The 26,640-nt window shown below is 40.4% G+C and overlaps 1 protein-coding gene across 1 annotated transcript in view; it reads left to right on the forward strand.

Annotated features, from left to right (window-relative positions):
• The first annotated feature begins 546 nt into the window (after positions 1 to 546).
• The window catches only part of htr2cl1 (5-hydroxytryptamine (serotonin) receptor 2C, G protein-coupled-like 1), a 260,209-nt gene continuing 234,115 nt past the window's right edge, over positions 547 to 26,640 (forward strand). Inside the window, exon 1 of the mRNA XM_041220521.1 lies at positions 547 to 944. The gene's annotated coding sequence lies outside the window, so the exon portion shown is untranslated. The remainder of the gene's footprint in view (positions 945 to 26,640) is intronic.

The following is a 26,640-nucleotide window of genomic DNA, read 5'->3' on the forward strand; positions in this document are numbered from 1 at the left end:
TGGTATTCCAGGCCTGTCACTCCCTGTTTATTTTGTTTTATTTTAGTTTATTTAAAAAAAAAAAAAAAAAAAGTATATTCGGAATTTTAGGATTCCTATCCGAGATTTGGAGATATAGACTGCCATAGCACAAATAGGATTGATTTTAGTGTGTTTTCTGCATTCCAGGCCTGTCATTCCATAGAAAGCAGACGTCATTCCATGTCATTCCACTTTTATTTTGTGTACTAGTTTATTTTAAAGAAAGAGTATTCTGGATTTTAGGATTCCTGTCTGGGATTTGAAGACCATCCTTTTGTTTTCCTCATTGTAGTCAATGGGCATTTCACTCACCTGTAGTCAGTGGGTATTCCGCCTTGTCATTCGTTTTAGTCTGTCCCATATTTCACAATTATATTTTATCTATCTTCAGAAGACACGTGAGGTAACAAGTACAGTACTGTAGCCAAATTATAATGACAAAAATAAATACATATGTAACTTCGTCAGCATGTCTAAAGTAGTGAGGTCTTGCGGTACTGACCTGCTCCATTAACGTTAGTCACGCTCTTGATTAGTCAGATCTATACCATACTGTCTAGTGAACCGTGAGGTGATATTTGAAGCCCTTCCTGTTTCCCGGAGCAGCGCTCCAGTGCATCTTTACCCCCCAGACTCCTTACTGTCAGCCCTCTTGTGAAGATACATGCTCGCAGTCACACCGCCCTTCACTCCGCGAATAGCTCCTGCTCAAGTAAACAGCGTCTTCCCTTAGTGCGTGTCAGTGACACAGCCTGCTTCAGTGTAAGAAAAGAAAAAGTCGGGAACGGACAGCGGGAGGATCCCCATTCCAGCAATTATTAGGGTGGGTGAAGCAGGCGTCTGGCGATTCTACCGAATTATTAAACTGAGGCGAAGTACTGCAGGACAAAGACCCGTGAATTTAAAAACACCTTCCCGAACAGGTATGTAGTACTTGGCAATAACTCTTGGATTATAATCTTTGATTCGGATACTGTTTATGCACAGGTAGAAATTATAGATGTGCAATTATTATAACACATGTATCATGTCTATTTGGGTCTTGTGCGATTATTATTATTATTATTATTATTATTATTATTATTATTATTATTATTGTTGTTGTTGTTGTTGTTGTTGTTGACAGTGCGTTTTGTTAAGGAGCTACCTATTTGTTAAAAAAAAGCTATTTTGTAAAGTACGTTTATTTTAGTTATACTTGCATTTTATCATTCTACCTCTGGCTCGTTCTGCGAGCTGCGATTTTCTGTTGAATGAAATAATGTAGTATTGAAAGCTGTTCTAATAGGTCTTTGGAGCACTTTTTTCCACTAAACAAAGAACTTTTAGCTCAGGTGTCCACTTTATAAAACTAACTATGATGTTGTTTAAATTGGGACATTAACAGAATCACAATTAATTAAAAGTAAAAGCAATGCTACTTGTTTTCTGTCAATGTTGTGATTACATTGTGTCTGGAGTCGGTAACGTATTTCACCATGACGCAATGGGTACATGACTTGGAAGTTAAGAATGCTGTTAATGGTAGAAAATACTTTGAGTAGTCAGGAATTACAAGCCTGTCCGAAGGCACATCTGTGCGAGTTTAAAGGGAAATGATAGCACAAATATGCTTGACTCATGTTGCAACATTTATTAAGGAGATGATTGGGGTAAATATCAACGCCGTACATGCTTTGTGCACCTATGGAATCGTCTTAGTGCCAATTAAAAAAAAAAAAAAAAAAAAAAAAAAAAAAAAGATCTACGTAAGACTTAAAAAAAAAAAAAAAACAGCCCTACATGGGAGATATAAAACGTGATGTGCTCCTGGAATCTAGAGGCAATATTGATATGCCCTGTATTTTAAGGCAGATGTTACTAACAGAACGATTTTTACCTGTACAAAGGCAGCTGATTGCATTGCTGCCAGTAACTGCACAAAACATTTTTTTTTTTTTTTTAAATTTGAATTCCTTTTATATAAACATAAGGCCAATAACTATTTCTCTGTAGTCAGTCCAGAAGTTACTCTGCCAATAGTCGTTTTGTGGTTTCTTACAGGCAGATAAGGTATGTTTTCTATATGTTCTAGTTACTCTGAATTTTAACAGTCTTTATTTCACAAGCACATGGATACTTTTGTATCAAATTGGATATGAGGTATCAGCAATAGATTTTTATGAATTTTTATGTTAATCTCATTGTCAGTTTGTATGTTATTATGATGTAAAAATTATAATGTTTGCTGTGGTGTAATTTGTAAATGTTAAACTCAGTTTAGGGATGTTACTAAAGCACTTTAATAATATCCTTTCCAAGTAAAGAACTGAAAAGAAAACCTGGCACATGATTGTTCTTTGTGACTTACCTGGCGTTTTATTTCTGTATAGTACAGTGTCCACAAAAGACATGTAGAAAAATAGCCAGCCAAACAGCCATGACATGAACAGTGGCGTTCTCTCATCACTGGCCTCAGCTAATGAGGGGCAGGCTATCTGGTATAGGATGATTTTCCTCTTCTCTGAAATTACATTGCCTGGATTTCTGAAATGCTGATTTATTAAACTGTATACAATGAATCAGGATCTTAATACCTTCATCCTAAAAATGCACAACATTTCTTCTTCACACACCTCTGTATTCCACTGTAAGGGGTTAATAAAGCACCCTGGAGGAGCAGGAATAACACAGAGTTAAAGGAAAGCAGTTGGATCTGCTGCTGTAGATGTCCATGTCTTCATCCTTCATTTGGCTCTGGCAGTTTCTGATGCCATCCTTGTTGTGACTCCTTGTCGATGAAACAGCTAAATAATATTCAAATTACAAGTTCATTGTGAGTGGGGTTCAGTGTGTGCTTTTTTTAAAAATGATGTAGTGTATTTCAGCAGACCAGCTGAAATGGTTGTTGCTGAATAGAAAATCCAGTGGCTGTAAAGACATTTAGGAGAACAGGCACACCATGATGTTTAATAATGCAGTGGCATTACTTCGAAGTTAACTAAATGCATTTAGATTTTGTCAGTATCAGAGACTCCTACGCTGACCCCTACAAACATTATAGAATGGCTTCATAGTAGATAGTACAGTAATGTGTCATTATCCGACTGCGGTGTGACCAGAGTAAGGGCAGATATGTAAAAAGTTGGATAAATGAATTCTGTTTTAAATACCATTATACACAGCTGGAACAATTGCTATGTTCACACAATTATTGTTTTGAGATTCAGCTTTTATTAGGGAGCTCCCCTAAATCTCTTGTTTAGAAAGATATTCAGTATTAATGCTTGTGACAGGGTAGCCATCTGCCATGTGGGTGTGTGTATTCGCTGCTGAGTGACAGGCAGGAGATCGAGACAGAGGTTCAAGTTAATAAGCCCAACAGGCGAACTGGATTTATTTGCATAACAACACAGTGAACAGCTCACGGGACACATGCAACACAGTGTACGAAAACTTTGGTGGGATCTACAGTCTCTGAAATAATCTTCTATGTTCAATGATAAACACTTAGAAGAGCTTGATCATGGCAGTTTACTGTACTGCATCATTCCTGGGACTTATTTTGAGTGGAAACAGGTGCATTTTGCCCAGTGTTGGAAGTTTCTTTGATTTGCTGTTGGTACAATGCATTGCACAAGACTCAGGGCGTGATCCATCATGACCAGCTCACAACTGGAGTTGTGCTTACCGATGGTGTTTTTTTTTAAATTAATTTTGTTACTATTGCCATTCCTGGAACACCCAGGAAACTGTCTTGATGGACACTTGCCAATGTAGTCAATGCAGCCACTTCACTTAGTGCTCTGACACATCTTATTTAGGACTAGTGGTTCTCATAATGATATTGCAGACTGAGATTTTCTTAAGGTCTAAAGCTTAACATAATACCGTCATTTTGATTTCTTTTTTGGTAATGCTTTTAGAGCTCAGAAATAAGAGTGTAGTCTAAAGAACAACTGGATAGTTTCAGTGGCAGTGAGTCAATGCTGGAGTACTAGTCAGTGTGACAGCTGCTCAATACAACTTTGAGTTTAGAATTATAGTGAAAAATCCCTTATATTTGTGTTGATATTACTCCACTTTTCATAAGATTTAATTTGTTTTCTTTTCCATGACTCATCAGTCAGAAGCCTGAGCTAATAAGCGAGCATACGCTTCACTGCTGGACCATTGTTTTGAAACTCCTGCCCCCAAGAAAGACACCAAACCAATGAGGAGTCCAATTTGTGTCATGGAAAAATATGTTCTTATTACATGCAGAATTCTAAAAATGTGTTGATAACAAAGCAAAATAGAGACTTGAAATCAGAAAACAAAAAGTACACCTAGAAGATGCCAGGCTGCATATGAGACTTTTATTCTAACATTGTTTGCTGTGAAGCAAAAGCAGAACACTCCAGACTGGTCATTGTCATGCAACAGGCTTCTTGTTGATTCTGCTGTAATAATCCATATTGAAGGGCTCCACACTGATTCTGTTTGAAAGCGTGACACTCAGTCTCACCACCTGTATTTGATTTTGTGCACCAAACTGAGATTCCTGGGTACATACTGTATGTATTACATTCCATCCATAGTTTACTCTTCTGTGCACTCTGCCTCATCAGGAACCAGATCTTGTTGGCTTTCTAGTTTATGTATGTTCCCTAAAGGTAAATAAGATGTTTAATCTCTTTGCACCTTTATTCGCTTTGTCACGTGTTACAACATTTTTCTTCAGCTGCAAAAGTTTTTGTTGTTGTTTTTTTATAGTGATGATCTGCACATATAGTAAGAGGTTATGTTTTCCATATGGACTTTGAGGTTGCAAACATAAGTACATTAAAAGCAGTTTTTAAAATAGTAAAATGTGTGCGTGTGTGTGTGTGTGTGCATGCGTGCACTTAACTAAACAACCAACCTGAAACAACTGATCTAAACAACTGGTTTCAGGATGTTTTTGTGGATTCAGCTGTGTAATTAAAATTAATACAGTAAGTAAACTAATGCTTAAATCTGACAGGCAAGTAAGGTGGGGAAGCATATAAGCGCTGCACTCCACACTGAATTTGTGCACAGTGGACCTGTGCAACATTGATATTCTTCGTAACTATTAGCATTGATGTTGAAGTGAAGAGACAACATAGAGGATCATGCAGAGCACCGACAACAGGATATTAAACATGTACTGTAATGTATTTCAAACTAATTATATAAACTGCCAAGTCTACTATTTGCACATTATATTCAAACAGTGTTTGCCAAGAATACATACTGGCACTGGTTTTATTGTACTTAGAATAAGCTTTTATATTGATTTTGTTAAGTTCCCATAAAAGATTGTATGCAAACAGTCATTGTGTGTCAGTTACAGTAGATACTGGCAGTCGTGCATTTAATAAAAACACAACTTAGCCTTCTGTTTATAATAATTTTTTATTATTTGTTTATTTAGCAGATGCCTTTATCCAAAGTGACTCACAGACTAGGTGTGAACTATGCATCAGCAGCAAAGTCACATACAACAACGTATCACCCAAAAGACAGACCACAAGGAGGTTAAGCGATGTGCTCAAGGTTCCACAGTGAGTTAAAGAGTGAGCCACGATTGGAACCGGGGACCTCGTGGCCCTTTTCCTTAACCACAGGACCATACAGCCTCCTATCTACCAGCAGCAAGGCACATGTTTAAAGTGCATTATATATGTTCTGTGCAGGTTTATACTCAAATGCATCAATCATGGGGTTTCCATGCAGGTCAATTTACACGCGAAATGGCGATGCTCGTGCACGTTTGGGAGAATTACTCCCCATTTATTTTTAAATACTATTACTTACAATTATGGAGGTTATAACTGTTACTCGGTAAATGTTTTGTTTTATTTAGGCAGTTTCAAGTTATTATTATTATTATTATTATTATTATTATTATTATATTATTATTATTATTATTATTATTATTATTATTATTATTATTATTATTATTATTATTTTAAACAGCAATGCAAAACATTAGTTTATAAGGAAAAGAAACTGTAAAGGAAACTAATAACTGTAAATGCAGTAAGGTGAGTAATAAAATGACTCCATTGTGATTCAGCAGTTGGTTCAAACAATTTAACAACAATGCTGGATTGTAAATAAATATAAAACTATGAAGAGAATCCAGAAATAGGAAAATAGGGTTTTTATGCTGGGTTGTTTTTTTGGATAATAATAATAATAATAATATATAATAATAATAATAATAATAATAATAATAATAATAATGTAGGCAGGTAAAGTTTATGTGTTCTCTTCAGAGGAGCAGGACGGGTTTGTGAAGTGTATAAACAATGTCAAAACAAGATTTCTCCTTTCCATATTAGAACATAAGAAAGTTTACAGATGAGAGGAGGCCATTCGGCCCATCTTGCTCTTTTGGTTTTTAGTAGCTTATTGATCCCAAAATCTCATCAAACAGCTTCTTGAAGGATCCCAGGGTGTCAGCTTCAACAACATTACTGGGGAGTTGATTCCAGACCCTCACGATACTCTGTGTAAAAAAGTGCCTCCTATTTTCTGTTCTGAATGCCCCTTTGTCTAATCTCCATTTGTGGCCCCTGGTCCTTGTTTCTTTTTTCAGGTTGAAAACGTCCCTTGGGTCGATATTGTCAATACCTTTTAGAATTCTGAATGCTTGAATTAGGTCACCGTGTAGTCTTCTTTGTTCAAGACTGAACAGATTCAATTCTTTTAGCCTGTCTGCATATGACATACCTTTTAAACCCGGAATAATTCTGGTCACTCTTCTTTGCACTCTTTCTAGAGCAGCAATATATTTTTTATAGCGAGGTGACCAGAACTGAACACAATATTCAAGATGAGGTCTTACTAATGCATTGTATAGTTTTAACATTACTTCCCTTGATTTAAATTCAACACTTTTCACAATGTATCCGAGCATCTTGTTGGCCTTTTTTTATAGCTTCCCCAAATTGTCTAGATGAAGACATTTCTGAGTCAACAAAAACTCCTAGGTCTTTTTCATAGATTCCTTCTCCAATTTCAGTATCTCCCATATGATATTTATAATGCACATTTTTATTTCCTGCATGCAGTACCTTACACTTTTCTCTATTAAATGTCATTTGCCATGTGTCTGCCCAGTTCTGAATCTTGTCTAGATCATTTTGAATGACCTTTGCTGCTGCAACAGTGTTTGCCACTCCTCCTATTTTTGTGTCGTCTGCAAATTTAACAAGTTTGCTTACTATACCAGAATCTAAATCATTAATGTAGATTAGGAATAGCAGAGGACCTAATACTGATCCCTGTGGTACACCTGGTTACCACTCCATTCTGAGGTTTTTCCTCTAATCAGTACTTTCTGTTTTCTACATGTTAACCACTCCCTAATCCATGTACATGTGTTTCCTTGAATCCCTACTGCGTTCAGTTTGAGAATTAATCTTTTGTGTGGGACTTTGTCAAAAGCTTTCTGGAAATCTAAATAAACCATGTCATATGCTTTGCAATTATCCATTATCGATGTTGCATCCTCAAAAAAATCAAGCAAGTTAGTTAGACACGATCTCCCTTTCCTAAAACCATGTTGACTGTCTCCCAGGACCCTGTTACCATATAGGTAATTTTCCATTTTGGATCTTATTATAGTTTCCATAAGTTTGCATATAATAGAAGTCAGGCTTACTGGTCTGTAGTTACCTGGTTCAGTTTTGTTTCCCTTTTTGTGGATCGGTATTACGTTTGCAATTTTCCAGTCTGTCGGTACCACCCCTGTGTCAAGAGACTGCTGCATGATCTTGGTTAGCGGTTTGTAAATTACTTCTTTCATTTCTTTGAGTACTATTGGGAGGATCTCATCCGGCCCAGGGGATTTGTTTATTTTAAGAGCTCCTAGTCCCTTTAACACTTCTGCCTCAGTTATGCTAAAGTTATTTAAAACTGGATAGGAACTGGATGACATGTGGGGCATGTTGTCAGTATCTTCCTTTGTAAAAACTTGTGAAAAGTAATAATTTAATATATTTGCTTTTTTTTTTTCTTCATCTACGATTTTGCCATTTGTATCTCTTAGACATTTAACCTCCTCTTTGAATGTTCTCTTGCTGTTGTAATATTGGAAAAACATTTTGGAATTGGTTTTAGCTCCCTTAGCAATGTTCATTTCTATTTCTCTCTTGGCCTTTCTAACTTCCTTTTTGACTTGTGTTTGCAGTTCTGTGTACTCTTTCTGTGTACTTTCTTTTTGGTCCCTTTTTAATGCTCTGTAAAGTGCCTTTTTTCGCTGAATATTTTTTTTAATTGATCTATTAAACCATTTTGGCAATTTAGTTTTACATTTAGATTTGTCTACTTTAGGGATGTAATTGTTTTGCGCCTCTAGTACTACATTTTTGAAGAACAACCATCCTTCTTCTGTGGGTGTTTTCTCTATTTTACTCCAATCTACTTCTGTTAGTCTCTGTTTCATACCTTCATAGTTTGCTTTTCTAAAATTGTAAACCTTAGCTTTAGTCATTACTTTTGGGGTTTTAAAAAACACTTCAAATGAGACCATGTTGTGGTCTGAGTTTGCCAGTGGTTCTCTGACCTCTGTTTTAGTTATTCTGTCTTCGTTATTTGAAAAGACTAAATCAAGGCATGCCTCCCCTCTAGTCGGTGCCTTGACAAATTGTGTTAGGAAGCAGTCATTTGTCATTTCCACCATTTCTATTTCATCCTTCGCGCTACCCACCGGGTTTTCCCATTTTATTTGGGGGAAGTTGAAATCCCCCATTAGTATGGCTTCTCCTTTGCTACACGCATTTCTAATGTCATTGTATAACAGATTATTTTGCTCACCGTCTGAATCTGGCGGTCTATAGCATGCTCCTATTATTATGCCCTTTGAATTTTTGTCCATTATTCTGACCCATATTGATTCGGTTTTATTTTCTTTGTCCAGGTTTAACACCTGGGCTTCAAGACTGTTTCTTATGTATAGCGCTACCCCTCCTCCTCTTCTGTCCTGCCTGTCTTTCCTATACAGTGTATACCCACAAATATTATATTCGTCCCCATCACTCTCAGACAACCAAGTTTCAGTAACACCTATCACATCATAGTTACTTGTTAGTGCAGTAGCTTCAAGTTCTATAATTTTGTTTCTGATACTCTAGCATTTAGATAAATACATTTAATGGTTGTCTTACCTGAGTTGTTGTTCTTGTTTTGATGCGGTCTCCCTTCTGTTTTTTTGTTGATTTCTCCCCCCTTCCTTTCTAGTTTAAATGCTTCTGAACCTGCTCAAGGATCTTTTCTCCAAGTAGACTGGTTCCCTTGTTATTTAAGTGCAGTCCGTCCCGTCTATACAGATAGTCCTCATTGTAGAATGTGGTCCAATGATCAAGATAGTTGAAGCCTTCCCGTGTGCACCACGTCTTCAGCCATGCGTTTTGATTAATTATTTCCAGCTGTCCATATGGTCCTTTGCAAGGTGCTGGTAGTATACCAGAAAATACCACAGTTTTGGTCTTGTCTTTTAATTTCCTTCCTAGCTCTCTGAATTTGTTTTGCAGGGATTTTGGTCTGTCTCTTCCAATGTTTGTACTGATGTGGATGACTACTACCGGGTCGTCTCCTGTTCGTTCTAGGAGCCTGTCTACGTTCTTAGTGATGTGCTTGACAGAGGCTCCTGGAAGGGAGGACACTTTTGTAGTAAGGGGGTCTAAACTGTGAACTGAACTTGCTGTTTTTCTCAATATGGAGTTCCCAACAATCATGACCTCCCCTCTTTTTGCTGTCTGGCCACCACTGTTAATAGGGTCCTGGATGTTGTTCCTTTTGTTCTCTTGATGTTAGTTTTGTTCATCAAAATTTTGAAGTGGATCATATTTGTTGGATGTTATGATTTCTGGTGGTTGTGTTTGACGAAGTTTCTTTTTTTCCCTGCTTCTGCCTACCTGAACCCAGCTGTTCTGACCACCACCTTCTATCTCCTTGGTGGCTTTCAGTCTGTTAGGGGTGGTGCAGACTTCCATGACTTGTGGGTGTGCCAGCTCCTCAAGATCCTGTTGCTGTCTCATTTCTTCCAGCTCCATTTCTAGCACATTTACTAGTTTATGCAAAGCCTGGATCACGCGGCACTTTACATACACTTGGTTTAGCTCTGCTGGGTTTTCTCGGATTTCCCACATCATGCAGGTGTCACAGATTATTGGCTTGAAGACCATGTAATTTTTTTTTTTTTGTTAGTTTAGTTTATCTTCTTCAGCTGTCAGCATGCTTTCAAACTGCTTCTAAACTGCTCTGCCCTTTTCCACGCCTGTACTTCTTTATTTATTTTTGTTTATTTATTGCATTTATATAGCGCTTTTTATACAAAAGTATCGCAAAGCACTGTACAATGCATAGCAGAAAAAAGAGTAAACCACAGTATATTTGTATAGCATGTCACACATACAACTGCCACAATCAGACCACTTAAATAACACATTTAAACAGTATACAAATAATACAAAAGAAGCAATTTTAAAGTTACATTAAAACCCACTAAGATAAGACAGCCATTTAACTTAAAAACTGTAATGATCCCAGCTTCCCTGACAAATGAAGGCAGAGAATTCTGTAATTTAGGAGCTCTACAAGAAAAAGCCTTAACTCCTGTGTTGCTTTTGTTCACCCTAGGAATAACTAGCAGCCCCGCATCCTGTCAACTCAGAGTGTGGTTTGGAAGGTACGCAGTCAGTAACTCCTGCAAATAACTAAGACATTTTCCATTAGACAAACATGGATTGACATTTGATTTTGCAATATAAATACTGTGTATACAGTAGTCTTATAATATGAATAAAACTATCAATTTTTAAATGTGTTATTTTTTTAATCAAAAAACCTATTTTTTTAAATAACAAGACAAGAATATTATGAGTGTTATTTTAAACTTGCTTGCTGTTTAATGTTTGAAGTCACGATCCTCCTAAACTGCTCAACACGACCCCAGTGCAAGTGAGCCCGCGGTCTCAATGGGTTAACTGCATAAATAATAAATATATAAATAATGACTGAATGGCATTTACTGCTTTTATGTTAATTCAATAAAAATAAATTGTATTAAAAAGTTTGTATTTCACTTGATGCCCATCTTTAACACCCACAATTATTGCTAATTGCAGACTGAGCAGCATCTTCAAAATCTGTTTGGGAACTATGCATTTGCTCAAAGCACATTTCGCAATTTGATTACATCACTTTACTCAAAGACTGAAAAAGCTGTGCTTTGTTCTTTGCTTGTTTGATATTTTTCATTTCACAATTTGAGCAAAATAATTTGCTCCAACACCAAAATAACCTTTCATTTTGTTCTTTGATAATTTGTCACTGCTTAAATTGCGAAATTTTTACTTTTGTCGGTCATTGACCAAATCCTGACTATGAGATATATATTATATATATATATATATATATATATATATATATATATATATATATATATATATGCAAACATAAACAGGAGGAAATATTCCTAACAACAGATAAAAGCTGTGAACAATTTCAGCAAAAAACAACGAAAACAATATTCAAATAAAATAAAACAAAAATACAAAATAAAACCAGAACAGGAAATATGCCTAAAATAAAACTGTAAATACGTATTTCAAAGTATATATCGTCCAGTAATAAACATATACAAGGTTCCCTACAATGTAAGATTGTCAATAGTTGCAAACGGTTCTTTTGTAGTATTATATGTACAGCTAGGGCCAAAAGTTTAGCATCACCCGATGAAATTGTTTTGCTTCTTAAAGTTGAATGAAACCTGCTGAATAATGTTATGTTAACATATTGAATTACAAACTGACAAAAGCTACAAAATATGGAATTTCGAAATCTAACATGAAATATTGCGCTACAGTACTATTTTGGCTTCCGGTAGACTTTGTTTTATACATGATGTTAAATAAAATATCTAATTTATGTTTATATAATTTTTTTTTTTTTAATTTTGTATTATGCCTTAATCCTACCTGTATGTCATTTGCATCTCATACACGGTCAACTGCAACTGCCTCTCATGTTTCATATAGATAAGTGAAATAAAACAATACAGATAGTCTTCCAAGCAATGTTGAACATATTCGTTTTAAAGACCTAGCTGACTCTGCCCTCCACAGTGAAAGGTCAATAGAGATGTTTTTCCCCCACTCTGCCATATAAAGACTTCTGTTTCGTGAGGAAATGGAAATCATGCAGCAAACATTCATCAGCACACATATTGAAGATGATCTGCTTTTGTGAAGGGATCATACTGTAAGTAAGAAGACATATTGAAGAAGTTTCCTTAAATACTGTAGTAGGATTTTTCAGTAGTCTTAGAGAACACAAGCTTTCAACTCTGCCAAGAGAGACTAAAACCCTGTTCACACTTGCATTTTTATATCAGTGTCATTGTGAAACAGTATCACAATGTCATGTTCACACTGAAGTTGTTACCGATATTGTACCGTGTAGCAGGGCGGTAGGCTGTTTATATGTGGAGGACGAGCATGGTGTCGTCCTCCACACTTTAGTTTTGTTTATATTTTGTATTTGTTTATTTTAGAACGGGATCTCCCCCTCTGCCCCTGTGTTATTTTGTGTGTGTTTATTTATTATTTAAAGTATCTGTATGTATGACCACGAACCGCCGTGTGTTTTGTTTATTGTTTTTTTTTATTTTTGAAATGTGATCTGGCAGAGGCAAGGGGAGTCCTCTGCCAGGAATGATTAGACACCTTGTGCAGAATATGGCCATCTCCTGAATTAATTGATTAATTTGTTGCTAAATTGGGAGATGGTCACCTGCATAAAAGCCTGCAGCTCTCTCCCCTTTGGGTGGGGTGCTGAGAGGAGGAACGAGAGCGAGCGAGGAGCGAGAGAAAGTTAAAAACAATATAAAAGGATCCGTGAAGGCTACTGCCCAGCTGGACCTGTGTATTGTTTTTGTGATTATTTTTGTTTAAATCTTTTATTTCTTGTTTTGTGTTTTGTTTTTGTTCAAATATTTCATTTATTTTTGTTTAATAAACGGCGCACGCCACTTTTTTTTGAACTGCAGTTACCTGCCTGGTTGTTTTTCTTCCGGCTTCTGGCCTGAAGTCAGCGCAGTGCCATTTCCTGCCACACGTAGTGTCCAGCGTGCGATCCCCAGCACCTCCTGGACTCAGGAGTTTAGAAAAAGGGGCATTCAGAACAGAAAACAGGAGACACTTTTTTACACAGAGAATTGTGAGGGTCTGGAATCAACTCCCCAGTAATGTTGTTGAAGCTGACACCCTGGGATCCTTCAAGAAGCTGCTTGATGAGATTTTGGGATCAATAAGCTACTAACAACCAAACGAGCAAGATGGGCCGAATGGCCTCCTCTCGTTTGTAAACTTTCTTATGTTCTTATGTTCTTAAGTACTTCAGATAAGGGTACTGCAGTTTTTTCATTTAGTTTTTGTTATAACTTTGTGGAGCGAAGAAAGAAGATGGGAGGAAGAAGAAGAAAGGGGAAGGAGAAGCAACAACAGCCGCAGCAAGTCTGCCTCACCAGCCTGTGGGGGAAGGAGTGGTGCTTTAATTGTGGGGAGCCCTGGCACAAATCCCCTGGCACCTTCCCCATATGGCAGGAGGAAGACACGGACCTGGAGTGGGAGAAGTCGGTGCATCAGCCACCCAAGAGGGAGGAGCCCCAACATCCTGCGCCTGAGTGGGAGGAGCCAGAACGTCCTGTGTCTGAGTGGAAGGAGCCCAAACGTCCACAGCCCAAGAGGGTGGAATCGGTGCATCCACAGCCCAAGAGGGGGAAGACCGAACGACCACAACCCAGGTACCCACCAGCAGAGGGAGAATACCTGCTGATTCCACCTCCACCACTGTGGGAGGACTGCGTGCCACTCCCACCTCTGCCAGCAGAGGGAGAATACCTGCTGGTTCCACCTCCACCACTGTGGGAGGACTACTTGCCACTTCCACCTCCACCAACAGAAGGAGCATGCCTGCTGGTTCCCCCACTGTGGCCAGAAGGGGAGGAGCCCCTGCTGCCTTTGCCAGGTGCAGAGCAGCAGGAGCTGCCTCTGTCTCCAGCACCACCACCAAGGGAGAGGAGCAGGAGCTGCCTCTCCCTTCACAAAAGGACGAACCAAGACAAGAGGTTGCCGGGCCTCAGCAGCCGCTACATAGGTTGCTGAGGGAAGCATGGAGGGAAACCACCGGGTCACAGCAGCTGCATAGAGGGCTAACCCCAGCATCACCACTAGACCTGGCTCTCCTCCTGCAGTCGCCTGCCGAGGGTCCGTTGCCGCCGGTGCCTCCCTAGGGTCCACTGTCGCCTTCCGAGGGACCGCTGCTGCCCTGCCTCGCACCGCCCAAGGATACCTGCCTCGCACTGCCCAAGGATGCCTGCCTCACACCGCCCAAGGATACCTGCCTCTCACTTCCCGCGGATGCCACATCTGCATCGCCTGGGGCTGCCTGGTGCTCTGCATCACCTGGGGCTGCCTGTATCTCTCTTATATCCCCTAGGGTTGCAGAGGGTCCCACTTCAACTGGGGTTGCAGAGGGTCCCGCTTCGCCTGGGGTTGCCGAGGATCCCGCTTCGCCCTGGGGTTGCTGAGGATCCCGCTTCGCCTGGGTGGGCCGAAGGTCCCGCATAGCCAGGGGTTGCCTGTCTGTCCTCTGCTTCTCCTAGGGTTGATGCAGGTCCAGCTCTCTCCCCTCTGGGTGGGGTGTTGAGAGGAGGAATGAGAGCGAGCGAGGAGCGAGAGAAAGTTAAAAACAATATAAAGGATCCGTGAAGGCTACTGCCCAGCTGGACCTGTGTATTGTTTTTGTGATTATTTTTGTTTAAATCTTTTATTTCTTGTTTTGTGTTTTGTTTTTGTTCAACTATTTTATTTATTTTTGTTTAGTAAATGGCGCACGCCGCTTTTAAAGGGCTCTGCTTCGCTTGGGGTCGCAGAGGGCTCTGCTTCGCCTGGGGTCGCTGCCGGCTCTGCTTCGCCTGGGGCTTGCGCCGATTGGGGCCACTGCTAGTCCGGCTGCCAGCTACAAAGTAGAGGGGGAGGTCAGGAGACCCGCTCTTCCCAGTCTCTGCTGAAGAGAATAACATGATGCTGCCACCATCATGCTTGACAGTTAGGATGGTGTTGACTTGGTGATGTGCAGTGTTGGGCTTGCGCCAGACGTAACACTTGGAATTTAGACCGAAAAGTTCAATTTTTGTCTCGTCTGACCACAAAACCTTTTTCTACATGTCTGCAGTATCATGTACATGCTTTTTCACAAACACCATACATGCTTTAAAATGAGTCTTTTTGAGTCATGGTTTCTTTCTTGCCACTCATCCATAGAGGCCAGCTTTGTGTAGGGACTGGCTTATTGTTGATGTGTGAACACTGACTCCTATCTCAGACACAGAACTTTGCAGATCTTGCAAGGTCATTGTTGGCTTCAGAGTGACATCCCAAACCAGTTTCCTGCTTGCCAGGCTGCTCAGTTTGGGAGAGCGACCTGATCTGGGTAGTGTCTGGGTGCTATGATGTATCTTCCACTTCTTAATGATGGACTTCACTGTGCTGAAAGGGATAATCAGTATGTTTGAAACTTTCTAGCACCCATTTCCTGCTCTGTGCCTCTCTACCGCTTTATCCCTGACTTGTTTCGAAAGCTCCTTGGTCTTCATGGTTACTTTGTTGGATCACTATGTGAGTTGCAGTTTGAAAGTCTTTACATACCTGAGGGAAATTATCTACAAGTTAAACCACTTTGAGTACTGTGGCAAAGTGCCCGCCGCTGTGTGTATTTTGTGTTGTATGTTATATGTTAATGTTGGTGTATAGTCATTGGTACATGGGATATAAACGGGTCTGTGTAACACAAGTGTTTAAAATGTATATTTGTATTTAGGCACAAGGATTACACAGCACTTCATGTGCAAGTAAAAAGTAATACTATATGAGCATGTGGAATTGCACTTTATTAATTCATGTGCAGTTGTACCGCGACTCCAATTGAATGATTGATTAGCAATTGAGTCTCGGTACAGCTGCATAAAAGCTACATGTTTTCACTCACTCTGGGTTATGTGTTAAGAAAATTAGAAAATAAGAAAGTTTACAAACGAAAGGAGGCCATTCGGCCCATCTTGCTTGTTTGGTTTTGCTCGTTAGCTTATTGATCCCAAAATCTCATCAAGCAGCTTCCTGAAGGATCCCAGGGTGTCAGCTTCAACGACATTACTGGGGAGTTGATTCCAGACCCTCACAATTCTCTGTGTAAAAAAGTGCATCCTATTTTCTGTTCTGAATGCCCCTTTGTCTAATCTGCATTTGTGACCCCTGGTCCTTGTTTCTTTTTTCAGGCTGAAAAAGTCCCTTGGGTCGACACTGTCAATACCTTTTAGAATTTTGAATGCTTGAATTAGGTCGCCACATAGTCTTCTTTGCTCAAGACTGAACAGATTCAATTCTTTTAGCCTGTCTGCATATGACATGCCTTTTAAGCCCGGAATAATTCTGGTCGCTCTTCTTTTATCTTTTTTATAGCGAGGTGACCAGAACTGCACACAATATTCAAGATGAGGTCTTACTAGTGCATCAGTTTTAACATTACTTCCCTTGATTTAAATTCAACACAATGTATCCGAGCATCTTGTTAGCCCTTTTTATAGCTTCCCCACCATGTCTAGATGAAGACATTTCTGAGTTAACAAAAACTCCTAGGTCTTTTTCATAGATTCCTTCTCCAATTTCAGTATCTCCCATATGATATTTATAATGTACATTTTTATTTCCTGCGTGCAGTACCTTACACTTTTCTGTATTAAATGTCATTTGCCATGTGTCTGCCCAGTTCTGAATCTTGTCTAGATCATTGTGAATGACCTTTGCTGCTGCAACAGTGTTTGCCACTCCTCCTATTTTTGTGTCGTCTGTTGCCTTTAACAAGTTTGCTTACTATACCAGAATCTAAATCATTAATGTAGATTAGGAATAGCAGAGGACCTAATAGTGATCCCTATGGTACACCACTGGTTACCACACTCCATTCTGAGGTTTTTCCTCTAATCAGTACTTTCTGTTTTCTACATGTTAACCACTCCCTAATCCATGTACATGTGTTTCCTTGAATCCCAACTGCGTTCAGTTTGAGAATTAATCTTTTGTGTAGGACTTTGTCAAAAGCTTTCTGGAAATCTAAATAAACCATGTCATATGCTTTGCAATTATCCGTTATCGATGTTGCATCCTCAAAAAAATCAAGCAAGTTAGTTAGACACGATCTCCCTTTACTAAAACCATGTACTACTGGGAGGATTTCACCTGGCCCAGGGGATTTGTTTATTTTAAGCGCTCCTAGTCCCTTTAACACTTCTGCCTCAGTTATGCTAAAGTTATTTAAAACTGGATAGGAACTGGATGACATGTGGGGCATGTTGTCAGTATCTTCCTTTGTGAAAAGTAATCATTTAATATATTTGCTATTTTTTTCTTCATCTACGATTTTGCCATTTGTATCTCTTAAACATTTAATCTCCTCTTTGAATGTTCTCTTGCTGTTGTAATATTGGAAAAAACATTTTGGAATTGGTTTTAGCTCCCTTAGCAATGTTCATTTCTATTTCTCTATTGGCCTTTCTAACTTCCTTTTTGACTTGCGTCAAAAAATATATATATATATATATATATATATATATATATATATATATATATATATATATATATATATATATATATTTGCAAAAAAGTTACAGCAATAAATGAGTACAATTTAAATGAATGGTTGAAAACTTAAAATGAACGGCCGATACCAGTAAATCCAAGTTTTATTAATGCACTCGTCTACTCTGTACTGTGTGAAACACGCATCTCTGTTTTATAATTGCACCTGTCTACTCTACAGTGTGAAACACACATCTCTGTTTTATAATTGCACCTGTCTACTCTACAGTGTGAAACACACGTCTCTGTTTTATAATTGCACCTGTCTACTCTGTGCTGTGTGAAACGTGCATCTGTTTTTTGCACATTCGCCATCTCTGATACTGCGTTCAGAAAAGTGAATTTTTCATGTAGATTACGGTATGTCATGATTACCACGGGTTATGCTTTTTGTCAAGAAGCCTGGACACGATTAAAATAACCTTTTCATATTTTTAAACATCGATAAATGCAGCTCAAAGCAGCTCAATCCGACACCGCTCCACTGACACTGGGTAAACAGGGCACCATTTCTGACCAAGATCGTTTCTTGGTCACTCGTGATATAGAAATAATTGTGGTAATTTAGTGCTGACCATGTTAACCATGGTTTATTCATAAGAAAAAAATGTCATAACATGATAGAAATATCTGGATAGTCCGTAATAAACTGTAAACTGCTTGGATTGTGTTATTTTAAAACTTTTTAGCAATAAAGCTTGCCCTAATCATGTAGGTGATGGGCTGGACATACAACCATATTGTTTTCTCTGTGGTAATGTCTGTTATTTTACATCTCTTGTCTGGGGACAGGGGCCCAGGTTAACAAAAACCTGTTAAGTCTTAAGAGCAAGGCGACAGGCGATCATCACTGTTGCATCGCTGGGAAGTTTATAGTGTTGCTCTGCTTGAAAACAACAGTCGCTGAGAGTTCAAATCAACTAAACTTTTTAACTCATCACTGACCTTATTGCTAAGTGATACAATGCTAAAAATTGATGTTCTCTGTCTGTCTATCTGTTTGTTAATCTATTATCTATTGTTATGGAAATAGAAAGATCTTTGGTGGTGAATCTCCCTCCCGACCTGTGAGGACGCTAAGTAACGGGAACAGAGTACCCTGGACTGTTTGGCCTGACACTTCATTCCTAGGGTAAAAAGGAAGTTGGTCATACTAGAAAGAGGGCGGAGCTTTGGTGCACTAACTCATTGACCAGGAAGGAAAATGATGTGGCAGCTGCAGATTGGAGGAGTGGCTTTAATCGTTTACCAAGGGGTCATGTGTGACGGTACAAATAAGGGATGAAGCGACGTAATCTGTTCCTTTGTTTCGGTTAAAGCGTTGAACCTGGAAGTATCCATATTATTATATCGTGAGTCTTTGTTTGTTTGTCTAATTGTTACTTCTTGTTATTAGACGGCTAACACGTACCTGGAAAATCACTGCACCAGAGCACGATAAACTGTATATTCACCAGGAGCACTACTGCGCTCATTGAGGACTGGTGTCGTGTTTTTGTATTGTTTGTGTGTCTTTTGATTGTATACTTTATTTGAGACTGCCCCGTGCATTAATTATACAGAGCAGTACACATTGTTGTGTGCTGCCTGTATTTCATTTATACTTTCTGTTGGTCAGTTTCAACCTGTGGAAGGGTGGTGGGTAATTCACTGACACAGGAGAGAGACAGGTGGATTTGGCAACACCGCACAGGTGCCCAGTTTTACTTTGGGGTACTCTTTTTCTTTTAGCCCACAGGTGGCGCTGTTGGTCCGTGGTCTGCTTACCAACGAGGGTAAACAGAACCATGGGAATACCAAGTGATGGTACACAATACCGACGCACTTGCAGGTGCTTCAAAACAATAATTCAAAACAGAAGGCACAAAGAAACAGGGAAAATAAAACAGTAACAAAACTACAAAGAAAAGGTGCTGCACTTGACAGCTATATCCCAGTCGCCGCTACCCGTGCGACCCGGATCAACATCCTACACTGCCGGCTAACTAGCCTGCTTCGTTACAATACTCCGGGGTCTGCCCAAGGGTTCCCCGCTCTCACTATCTCGCTATGAAACTTTCTTTTTCTCCCGGCTGATTCTCGGTCCTGGACCAGAGCTTCCGCACTCTCGGCGCGTCTAAGTGGGCAGACCTGAGGAAACAACAGAGCGTTAACTTTTAGAGCTAACAATCTCCCCAAGATCCGCCTCTCAGCCATTCAGAGAGGGGGGAAGTCCACACACCCACTTTCCCACCTCCCCGTGTCACTGCCACCTTCCACAGGCGGTTGTTGGACGACTGCTGCCCTCTTCCTGCAGCACCGTGAACACGCCAGCAGAGTCAGCACAGATCTCCCCCTGCTACACAACCCTTGAAAAAAACTCATCACTTCATCAGAACTGGGTTGTTTGTTGTTGTTTGGAGTACTGCATCACCTTTACAGCTGCGCACTGCAACCCACTTTGCCACAAGTGGTATTAGAAATGGGATAATGGATTGTACGACATTGTTGGAGTTACTAGAGGCGCTGCATAGCCAATGGGAGGCATGAAGAGAGGACAGATGAAGAGAGGAGAGGAACACAGTGCTTATCAAGAGGGTAGTTCTGGCAATAACACCACACACCCCAACAACATCCGGCCCCGAAGGCATAGGCAATGAAGATGATGACAGACATTAACCATGAAGCATACCTGGTCGAATTCGCATCCTGGAGGACGCTGTGAAATTTGCTGAGGATGGCCTACTCACGGCTCCCATCCACCGTAGCAGCTGAGCCTCACCTCCTCTCTCTCTCCCACCACCACCACCACCCACACCAACAGCAGGTTCGACACCTCCCAGACTGCCGACCCCGACGGGCCACCTTGCCTCCCATTCATGGAGACCAAGGTTGGCCCCCAGCTGGGGTAGAGGTGGTGCCCCTGCCCCATTGCCATACCAGCAATGGGCAGAACCCATGTTCCCTCTGTCCTGCTACTTGTTTCAGGTGCAACCAACCAGGGCACCTGGTCAGGTCATGCCCCGCTGCAATGGAGTGTGACGTGGTGGCATGCAATTGGGCACCAGAAATCGGTAAGCGAGGGAAAAATGGTCAGGTGGGGCCTTTTGTTGTTATTGTGGTTTTAGGTAATGTGAATACCCATGCATTAGTGGACACAGGGTATGAGCAGACCTTAATTAGGAAAGCTGTCCTAGGTGGTGTATCATGGAAGCCACAAGGTTAGGTGGCTATCTCCTGTATCCATGGAGACATGGTGACATACCCCACCATAAAAGTATATTTATCGGTAGGACCGACAAAACGTCACCTAGTAGTAGGGGTGGGGGAAAGGCTGCCACACCCAGTTATTCTGTGTCGAGACTAGCCAAACTATAAAGAATTGATGCAAATATGGCAGTCTCGACCACACACATGATCATGGCAGAAAAGAAAGTGGAATAATTGGTGATGTTTTACCCTTTCAAACTAAAATGTTTTCCTTCATGTTTCGTTGTAGTAAAAGATGGATAAGAAAATGGGAGTGATCATTAATGAGACGAGGCTGGGTTTTGGTGGGAGACTACAACAAGGGTAACAAACGCCAGTCGAAGGGGGTCTGAACACAGTGTGACCGAGAGTGACCCATCACTAGTGCACACTTGGGGACAGGTCCAGTCTATTGAAGTTAAGGATGTTGACGACGCTGGGGCGCTAGTATTTCCGCACTTCAGTGTCCAGGGGCAATTACTGTTTAGGGTAAATCTAGCCACGGGCACAGGACAGCCTGTAACACAATTATTGGTTCCCCAGTCTTGTTGGCCCGAGGTCAATATAACTACACTACATAAATCATTTTAATAGAAAGATAAAGCACAGCAGGCTGGCGCATGATATCCCTTTTGCAGGGCACCTCAGAGCTGACAAGAGAAAGGAATGAATATTGGCTTGATTCTATTAGGTAGGATACTGATGTGTTGAAATATGTAGCCACATGCCCAGACTGCCAGCGAGTAGCGCCGGGTTCAGTGCATGCCCAGCCCCTTTCGTTTGACTATCAATTATTTCCGCCCCCTTTGAACGCATTGCAATGGTCATAGTTGGCCATTTGCTACCTTCTGATTCGGGTGTAGTGGTGGTAGATTATGCAACGCGATACCCGGAAGCAGTTCCATTGAGGTTCACTAGTGCTGATGCAAGGATATTTTGACTGACTATGGAACCAACATTTTGTCAAATACGTTAAAGCAGATGTATAAAATATAAAAAATAGGTCCTATCAAGACATCTATTTATCATCCACAGACGTTTGGTGGAACGTTTTAATCAGACCTTAAAGCAGATGCCGAAACATTTTGTAAATCAAGAGCAAAAACATTGGGCATCGCTTGTTCCCTACCCACCATTTGCAATGAGAGAGGTGCCGCAGAGTTGACAGGGTTCTCCCTCTTTGAGCTCTTGTATGGCCGACAGCCTCGCAACATGATCAATCTGCTGAGAGAGGGGTGGGAGGAGCACAAAGACTTGTCCAAAAATGTAGTGAAGCATGTGTTCCTACTAAGAGATCGCCTGGATTTGGTCAGTCGTTTCCCAGGATAACCTCAAATCGGTCAGCCCCAGCAACAGCATTACAATAAAAATGCATTAAATCTAACCTTTCAACTGGGAGACAAGGTAATGCTGCTGCTTCCCTCCTCAGAATCAAAATTATGTTCTAAATGGCAGGGGTCATATGAAGTGATTCGGGTTGTGGGAAAGGTGAATTATGAAATGAGATAGCCTGATCGCAGTAATGAATGTGAAATTTATCATGTAAATTTAATAAAGCTGTGGCAGGCAAAGGGGCTCTTATTTATAGCCCCAGGCGATGTAGAGGATGATTTGGGTCCCTGTCTACAGACTCCTAGCACTACATTCATTTTGATGGGGTAGCAATTGGTTCCAGATCAGCAATGAGAACTGCATAAGTTTATTGAGGAGTTCAGCGATGTTTTTTCTGACTTGCCCGATAGAACTAACCTTGTTGAATATGACATTATCTCTCCCTCAGGTGTCACAGTATGAGAGAGACCTTACCGGATCCCAGAAAGTTTATAAGGTGTTGTTCACAGAGAGGTATGGGGGGGCGATGCTAGAACTTGGGATGATTGAGCTTTCCAGGAACCAGTGGTGCAGTCCAATTGTGATAGTGGCCAAAAAGGATGGCACCAACTGCTTCTGCATTGATTTCCATAAGGTAAACGCTATTGCCAAGTTCAATGTGTACCCAATGCCTCAGGTCGACAAGCTTCTAGATAGACTGGGAAAGGCGAAGTCTATCTGTACTGTGGACCTGACAAAAGGATACTGGCAGATCCCCTTAACCCACAGTTCTAGAGAGAAAACTGCATTTTCAAGCCCTGAAGGGCTGTTTCATTTCAAAACCATGCCATATATTGATGACATGGTTATTTATAGCTCCACCTTAAGTCTCTAAGGGTAGCCTGGCTGACAGTTAACTTGGGAAAATGTGCGTTTGCCAGAAGAGACTCAATAGTTGGGATTTTTAATGTGAAATGGAATAGTGAAACCCGTTGTCAGCAAAATCCATGCTTTGGTGAGGTTGTTACTGGGATTAGCCAGTTATTACCGCCGCTTTATCCCCGAGTATGCCACAGTGGTTAAAACTTTAGTTGACCTTACCAAAAAGAGGTCAACGAATTTAATTAAGTGGTCAGTAGAGTGTCAGGGTGCATTTGATACTATTAAGGGAAGACCCTGCCAGACCTCCACTCTTATCACACCGGATTTCACCAAGAGATTCATCCTCTATACCAATGCATCAGATGTGGGTTTCGGTGCAGTCCCAAAAGGTTGACGGAGTTGAACACCCGATATTGTATATCAGTAAAAAGATGATAGCTCGGGAGCACAACTACTCCGTGGTGGAAAAGGAGTGTTTGGCCATTAAATAGGCTACTAACTCTTTATAATATTACCTGCTGGGACATTAATTTGATCTTGTCACAGACCACGCCCCACTCAAGTGGTTAACCACAATGAAGGACAGAAATGCCAGATAACTTGTAGTATCTGGCGTTGCAACCCTTCATGTACCACATGGTACACCGTGTGGGGAAAGACCATCAGAATGCAGATTATTTCTCGCGGGAGGGGGGAGTAATGGGAATTCAGCCGAGTGTTCCTTCGGCTCCACTCTGAGCGGTGGGATATGTGAAGGAAATAGCATTATCTTTGATGGTAAATCTCCCTCCTGACCTATGAGGGCGCTAAGTAACGGGAACAGACTACCCTCTACTGTTTGGCCTGACACTTCATTCCTAGGGTGAAAAGGAAGTCGGTCATCTAGAAAGTGGGCGGAGCTTCTGTGCACTACCTCATCGACCATATTGGCAAATGATGTAGCAGCCGTGGATTGGATGCAATTGTTTACCAAGGTGTCATGTGTTATGGTGCAAATAGGGGATTGACAGAAAATCGCAACTTACTCCAACGCATCACACACATTATATATATATATATATATATATATATATATATATATACACAGTGCCTTGCAAAAGTATTCAGACCCCTGACCAATTCTCTCATATTACTGAATTACAAACGGTACATTGAAATTTCGTTCTGTTCGATATTTTATTTTAAAACACTTAAACTCAAAATCAGTTTTTGTAAGGTGACATTGGTTTTATGTTGGGAAATATTTTTAAGATAAATAAAAAAAACTGAAATATCTTGCTTGCATAAGTATTCAACCCCCACACATTAATATTTGGTAGAGCCGCCTTTCGCTGCAATAACAGCTTTAAGTCTTTTGGGGTAAGTATGTACTAGCTTTGCACACAGTGTTGGAGTGATTTTGGCCCGTTCTTCTTAGCAGATTTGCTGCAGGTTGTTCAGGTTGGTTGGACGACACTTGTGGACCGCAATTTTCAAATATTGCTACAGATTCTCAATGGGATTGAGATCAGGACTTTGACTGGGCCACTGTAGGATATTCACCTTTTTGTTCTTGAGCCACTCCAATGTTGCTTTGGCCTTGTGCTTGGGATCATTGTCCTGCTGAAAGGTGAATTTCCTCCCAAGCTTCAGTTTTTTAGTGGACTGAAGCAGATTCTCTTGCAGTATTTTCCTGTATTTTGCTCCATCCATTCTTCCTTCAATTTTAACAAGATGCCCAGTCCCTGCTGATGAGAAGCATCCCCACAGCATGATACTGCCACCACCATACATGACTGGTGCACCATTACTCCACTCCCAGCCACTGAACTCTGTAGCTCCTTCAAAGTGATTGTTGGCCTCTCTGTGGCTTCTCTCACAAGTCTCCTTCTTGTTTGAGCGCTGAGTTTTGAGGGACGGCCTTTTCTTGGCAGTGCCTGGGTGGTGTGATGCAGCTTCCACTTTCTGATTATTGATCCAACTGTGCTCACTGGGATATCCAAATACTTGGATATTATTTTGTACCCTTTCCCTAATATATGCATTTGTATTACTTTATCTCTAACTTCTGTAGAATGCTCTTTGGTCTTCATTTTCCTTCAGATTCACAGCCTTACCAATGATCCTTCAACAGTGGGGTTTTTATCCAGAAAGTGTGACAGCAACTTTAATGGTTCACAGATGGAGGCCAATGGTAAGGTAATTGTGTCCTCGTTAGGGCAGTTTCTTTCATCGATGCAAACTGGGAGCTTCCACAGCACAGGGGTTGAATACTTATGCAAGCAAGATATTTCAGTTTTTTATTTTTCTTAAAAATATTTCCAAACATAAAACCAATGTCACCTTACAATAATTGATTCTGAGTTTCAGTGTTTAAAAATAAAATATCAAACAGAACGAAATTTCAATGTACCATTTGTAATTCAGTAATATGAGAGAATTGGTCAGGGGTCTGCAAGGCACTGTATTTATATATATTGTAATAGATTCCGCCACTCACACAGTTCGTTGCCCCTTTAAAAGTAGACCCAGGATACAAAAATGATTTTTTTTCAGTGCTTGCGCGCACTTTTAATAAACACAAAATCAAAATAAACAAACAGAAACAAAAACCTAACTCCGTTTTGGAGCTCTGACTTTACACCATTAGATCTCTGCCTAACCCACAGGACGGCTTGTTACACACAAAAACTTACACACGTTTCACACAATACCTTTCTTTGATACGACTGGACACACACACAGTCGGGCTCTTCACTCAGCAACCTAGAACAGACTGGCTGCCTCTCTTGAATACCCTGCACCTGGGTCCAATTTACAATTAGCACCAGGTGCAGGGGATTATCTAAACAATAAAACAATTAACACCCTTAGCCCATTCACCCAAAACGTGCATTCTCACATGTTTTTAGCAGGGAGGAATTTTAACCCCCTCCCTGCTATCTTACTCTCTCTCTCTCTCTCTCTCTCTCTCTCTCTCTCTCTCTCTCTCTCTCTCTCTCTCTCTCTCTCTCTCTCTCTCTCTCTCTCTCTCTATATATATATATATATATATATATATATATATATATATATATATATATATATATATAGATAGTATGACTATGTCGAATCCCAACTAACAGGCAATCTAGGAATTCCAGTGCCTTAACAGGTTTAACAGCATTAATACTTCAATACAGTAATACAAATATGGTTATCATATATTTAGCTCTTAGGCTATGTGGCAGAGCAAAGCTCTGCCCTTTTTAAATTGGCAGGGATGGGGTTAATTTCCCCTGCCTGCCTGGGTTTATTATGTTCAGGTGGCTGGGGTTGATTAGTTGATTAGGTTGATTAACGATCAATCAGCGCCCAGCCACCTGATATAAAAGGAGGCCTCTGCTTCTCATTTGGGGAGAGGGAGCTGAGGAAGCAGGTTGGGTTTTTTGGGGTTGTTTAGAAAGTTTGAGTCCAGTGAAGGCATCGCCCAGCCTGGAAACTGTTATTTTTTGTAAGTTTTGCTTTTTATCTTTTTGTGTTTAAATTG

The sequence above is a fragment of the Polyodon spathula genome, chromosome 20 (assembly GCF_017654505.1).
Source record: "Polyodon spathula isolate WHYD16114869_AA chromosome 20, ASM1765450v1, whole genome shotgun sequence".
Taxonomy (NCBI): Eukaryota; Metazoa; Chordata; class Actinopteri; order Acipenseriformes; family Polyodontidae; genus Polyodon; species Polyodon spathula.